The sequence below is a fragment of the Heliconius melpomene genome, chromosome 9, assembly GCF_056956725.1.
Source record: "Heliconius melpomene rosina isolate 202511_hmr_F chromosome 9, ASM5695672v1, whole genome shotgun sequence".
Taxonomy (NCBI): Eukaryota; Metazoa; Arthropoda; class Insecta; order Lepidoptera; family Nymphalidae; genus Heliconius; species Heliconius melpomene.
Window position 1 is genome coordinate 1019739 of NC_140397.1, and position 6570 is coordinate 1026308.

Sequence of the window (6570 nt, forward strand, 5' to 3'; positions counted from 1 at the left end):
AATGTGTTAACATTTCGTCCTTTTTATTTATTAAATTGTAAAAGAAACAAATTATGTTTTATCTTGTATTCCGCATAACAGGGTAGGCAAAGGGAACCTGCTGTTACGTTCCGTTCCCCATGCACTGCTCGATTTTTGAGATATTAGGGAACTCAACGCCTTGTCTTGTTACCAAAGAGTAAGGCAAGGACCCTCATCTATCGTGTAAATTAAATAGTTAAATTATATCGTGTTCAAATATTTACATAAAGATTTAAATACACTACATTATACACGTCTAGTTATGGATTCGATTCCCATTTGGAGGAATGCTTATTACTAAATTGGGTTCACTTTCTTTCACGCTCTGGTAGCGACGTCTTAACACTACGTTCTCTCTGCTTACCCGGATGTTTGCGAGATACTTGTAATTTATCTTTTTTATCTGAACTCGTGAAGTTAGTGATTGGTTTTTTCTAAATTTCATTAAAATTGAATTGAATCATTACTTAAGTATTTTAGTTATTGTACAATTCTGTTTTGTATTTTTTATTTTTGTTTGTAAATATGTATGTTAATTTTATGTAACGGTTTCGTTGTAAAATATATATTTATTTTTTGTTTATGTTTTGTTTTTTTGTTTGTACCTTATTTTTTTAATGTTTGATTATGCATTTAAACAATTGTGACGTAACCGTTTTATACATTTATAAGTATCAATACAATTTAAATTGAAATTACTAACATTTCTTTAGACAGATAGTTGTTGATAGTTACACTAACTGTTCTCGATAGAAGTGGATTCGAATTCCATTCATTCATATTTATGTTTGTTTCTATGATTTTAGTAGACGCAATGCGGCGTTAAGAATTAAGTACTATGCTAAAAGAAAATAAACTGCGAGTAATAAAATTTTTCAATTAATATTAATTAGTATTTAATTTAAACCAGAACTTTAACTTAATTGTTTAATTTATAGCGCGATAATGGACATGTTGTGTTTTATGATAATTCGTGAGTTTACATTTGTATTTCTTATAACAAGTTTTTCTATTATTTTTAAATTCCTTTTTTTATTTAGCACTTTTAAGACGTGGAACTACATTAATTTATAAATGACTTCTGTAAAAGTAGGAGGTTATTAATTCGTTTGTATTTTTAATGTTTTTTACCAGTACTTTGGTTGAATTTGAATTTGAATTTGAATTACCGTCGAGACAGTCAAGCCGCAGGGGCACAAATTGGTGACTCTCCACCACCTTGTGCCCCTGCGGCTTGACTGTCTCGACTCGAGTTGGTGACCCACTCGAGGGAATGAATTATTATTCAATAATATTTTCATTTCTTTTCTGTGGCACCTAAGCAAATGCGAGGCGTTGAGTTGCGCTAACCAACTCAAAACGGAATGCCTCGAAGAATTCGGCGGAAAGTGGGGAACGGAGTGTCCTAACGATAGGTTTCCTCTGCTTACCCTGCTGTGTGTGGGGTACGTGAACACTATTATTACGTGTAGGTAAATGTTAATTCTACAACGTAAATAATAGGCTCTAATTGCAATTATTCAAATTCAGCATCAGATGATTCTAACCAATAGGTAATTATAATAGGTACTTAAATGAGATATTACCTTTTTTAAAATATATATATTTTTTTAAACAAATATATGTTTTTTAAATATTTGCATATATAATTAGTTATTTCGTCCATTTTCCTAGTTGTATTGGTCATAGAAATTGCCTTGACTTAGAAGCCTGATTTTTTTTGTATTCCAAGGGACCTTAATATTTGAAAACAAAGTGATTCTATATGGGTTCCGTTTTCATTCCTTTTGAGGTTCGGAACCCTTAAAAGGTACAGACCACGTGACTGTAGCATTTACTTAGTTGAAATATATAAAACACTTAACTCTAGGTTCCCTTTGCCTACCTTGTTATTTGCAGGATATATCTAGAAACAAACTATCATAAGAATAACTGTTATTTTACAGTATTGCCAAGCTTATCAAATTCATATGTTATAAAAGTGCAAGGACAAGTTGAAATGGGCGATCATATAGCGATGCTGTTGAAATTTCTCCAAAGCCAGTTGGCTAGTTCCTATATGGGAAAGGAGGAAAAGGAGGTTCGAGGTTCAAATCAAGATGTAACTGAAAAGGAAGAAATACCATTCATTGAAGAAATTATGAGAAAAGATGATTTAACACACTTGTATGGACAGCACGTCTTGAAAAATAATAAATATAAATATGTTAATATAAAAATATAATTTCAATAAATGCAGCGATATGTGTGTCTTTTTTTCTTATATAATAAAAATAAAAATAAGAAAATGAAAAAAAGCATATAGGTATACATTCATTTTTTCTTTCTATGAGCTTCACGCTATATCTTGCACACAGCAAGTTAGGCGACATTGAAGATAAGATACTCCGTTTCCATTTTAATTCGGTTCCTTACCGACAATGATATTCGTGAGGAAATCACTTAAATCTTAATATTACATACAGTCAAATAGCCGAATAACTCAATATCATACCAACCGATTCTTACTTCAACACCAGAGCGAAATAAAATAAAAAATATATTTAATATCTCCTCGAATGGGAATGGGTAAAAAAGGTAAGTATTTATGCATTTTTTAAATGTGCATGTAATCGAAACCTATCCTTGTTAGTAGGTCAAAACAGCAATAAAAGAAAAATGCAATTTTTTATTTTTACTTTCACTTTCGATACTTTGTACCAAGGGACAATCGATTTATAAGGGCGTAGGAAGAAGGGAGGCCGGGTGGTCCGCGCCCACCCTAAAATAATCGGACGCCCGAAGAAAGAAATTTAACTAACAAATACTTAGATCTTATTTTCATTTCCCTGTTCTGGCAACACAACCTGAAGCGTTGAGTTTCGACACTCACAAGATAAAACGTAGATTAAAGAAGAAAAAACTGATTAAATAACAATACCTAATAATGAATTACTAACAATTACTAAGCATTGTATTATCACGCAACTCTGTGATTGAACAATGAAAAATTATGATAAATAAAAGCAATTCTGTAGCAGTAAGTAGTTATAGCTCTATAGTAGTATTTTCCTATTTTTTATTTCCTGTCTTATAAATATAACATATTTAATAGAAAATCTATAAAGAAATTCTACTTAGGATTTGAAACCGCGCTGTTAAAGAATCTATATATATATCTATATATCTTTTTTGTTTTATTTTTATAAGACCATATTTCACAGCGCCATGCCGCGGGCGGGCCGCTAGTCTTTTATAATTTTATTGTCTTCGCCTGCTTGTACTGAAATTTTTTTTAATTCTCATCTAACTGTTGTGATCTATTAACAATATCATTTTAAAGATAATATCTATAATAATAGATGACACCTTCAGCGAATTCAATAAAAAACTCATTTTGTAGAAATACTTAATGTGGCAATTAGGTTAGTGTGCACAAACGCACAGACAAACAGATAAATAGTTTAAAAAGTATTGTGGAATATATTATATCGACAAATGCCCTCAGTAATAGATTTTTTTTAAATAAAAAGTATTCTGTATTCTAATACCTTTAAGAATATGTGTACAAAGTTTCATGATAATCGGTTGAGTAGTTTTGCGAGTGAAAGCGTAATAAATAAACATATTCGCTTCTATAATATTAGTATGATAAATAGTATAAATAAATAAAAAAAAACACTTGTGACGTCTTTTATTGTCATTAAAGAAACTTTGTCCTCTGAAATTTATCTTCCAATTATTATTAGGAAAGAATATGATAAAAACTTTAATTGGTAGGTACTTAGAGAATGACATCCATAAAAGGTAAGAGTTATTTATTTACTTACTCCAATGTCATTTAGAAGAATGTTAAGAAATAAACTTAATAATTTATTTTCATTTTCATGCTCTGGTACTAGATGTGCGGCGTTGAGTTCCACAACTCAACTCGCATTGTCTTGAAAGTTCAGCAGAAGTTGAAGTTGAAGTTCCCATTTATCACTTTCCATCGAATTCTGAAGGCACTGACTGAGTGTTGAGTGGTGTAACTCAACGCCGCGGTTCGCCTATTTACCAGACCGAGGAAATTCTATAGGAAATTATAATATTAATCATTTCGTTTCCTCGAGTGGGAATTGAACCCATAAATAACCTCACGTTTGAGCCCCCGCTCCACGACTAGCCTCGTATTTAAAAAAAATGCAAACCATTGTTTACAGCAAATTAGCGATATGTAAAATATGATACGTACTACCTTATTGCCAGATATTTGAGTTCAAGTTTATTTCTTTTAAATTACTTTTTTACCAATATTTTGCAATTCTGAATGTGTTTTACAAATGCACTGTTTATAAAAAAACTTTTAATTAATTTTAACTTTTATGTTATCGTGTTTGAAGTTTATCGTTTATTGTATTTTTGTGTATTTTTTATGATCTGTTGACAGTTGTTAGGGTTTGTCAATTCTAAGTTTTATGGGTTCTTTGACTATAATTTTTACGAATTAAAAAATAATAATAAAATAAATGCATTTTGTACGTATTGTGTTATTTATTTTATTGTTCATTTTCTTTCGTGTGTCAAATTAAATATGTATTTTTATATAAGAACCTAATTATTGGACAAAAATTGCTTAGTTTCCTTCATTCATTTACATTCTCAATTATTAGAAAAAAAATATTTTATAGGAAAAATTTAAACACTATCTCTTCCTCTGCCTAAACTTATTACTATATTATAGCTAAAGTACACAAAATATGTTCTTAAGATAAATTGTAGCCTATATATAAGATAAATATCACAGCAAAGTTTCATCTTAATCCGTTTAGTAATTTTAGCGTTAAAGTGGAACAAACATCCATCCTCATAAACTATCACATTTATAATATAGTAGGATCCAATCAATCAATCAAATCAGCCTATTCAGGTCCACTGCTGGACATAGGCCTCGCCCAAGGTGCTCCAGAGCTCCCGACCCTCCGCCTTCCGCATCCAGTCGAAGGTCAGGTCATCGGTGCAGCGAGCTGGAGGGCGCCCTATCCTACGCTTGCCGATCCGCGGTCTCCACTCAACAGTAGGATAATATATCAAAGTTAATATGTACCTTTTGTACGAAGTACAGAAAGGAACTAAATTACAAAATTTGAAGACTAACTTTATGAAAATGACTTTTCAATTACAACATGACGACAACATTAAAAAAATTAAACAACACTAAAGAATCAGTGCGTCATTGCATTTAATACTTTTATTGTAAAAGGTAAAACATGCCTTGTGTAGAATTAAGGCACTCTAGGGTTGAACAACGTTATCGATATATTGAAATTACATATAAAAAATCTGAAAGGAAAGATTCGAATACGCACTTCTTAGATGATACGTTCAAGTTCTTTATCTTTATGGTTTCGTACCTCAAAAGGAAAATAACGGAACCCTTATAGGATAATTTTGTTGTTCGTGTGCCCGTTTATTACTTATCTCGAGACTTATCTCGAAATCGCGTAATACCAAAAATTCAGAGTTAAAATCCTTTGGAGGGCAGAAAAAGTCAAGCTTCTAATGCAATGCAATTAAAAGATAAGAATAATTAGTATGCATCATTTTTGTTAGCGAGTGTTTTGGTGGATAAGCACGACTCGCACTTAACCAGTTTTTTTAGTAAAAGGGATATAGCGCTATGCTTAACCAAGCTATTAGAAGTCACTAGTTTAGATTTGCGGTTTCATCTGCGTCGATATACGCATATAACTAAGAGTAGTATATAACACATGCCAAATTCTAATTTCCCAGGGTACAGTAGGTATTTATAGCCAATCTGATTCACGCTGTATCCCGCTCACAGCAGAATAGCAGAATAAAGGGAACTTGGTGTTGAGAAACTCCGTTCCCCACTTTAAAGCCTTCCTCAGTAAATGGATTTTTCAACAGAATAAGAAATATTCAATATGGACCAAGAGTTTTTAAAGTGTGTTCAGCGAAACAAACTTTTTAGATATAGACGTTTCAATTTTTGTTTTTCTTTTATAATAAAATTTGTTCATTGCAAAATGTTTCTGTAGAAATTAATTATTAAGGCTATCAAGATATTATTCAGGCAGGGGTACAGGCGTCTGGTTGTAAAATATCAAATTATTATTATATTTTTATTGTGTAAATAATATTTTTAAAAAATATTTGAATATTATAAAATTCTATTGTTAATCGATAATTTAAAAACTAAAAAACGCCATGGCAATAGGGACAAAATCACACAGATGAGGGTAATCTTTCAAAATAAAATCGAAATATTATTTATTAAATTAGTCTATTACAAGCACTTTTGAATCGTCAAGCTACCTAGATATGTCAGTATTGTCAGTCCTATAGGACTATACTATAGTCTAGTCTATGTCTATAGTCTATAGACTATAGTCCTATAGACTATAGACATATCTAGATTACTATAGTAATCTACCATTGGTGAAGAAAGCAATTCCATTGAAAAAGTCAGCGGGAAACTCAACCGTTGATTTTTGTTCAGATTTTCTTTTTTTCTTAAATTAACATAATTATCTGCTCATCCTGCAAAAATACACAAACAAGTTGTAT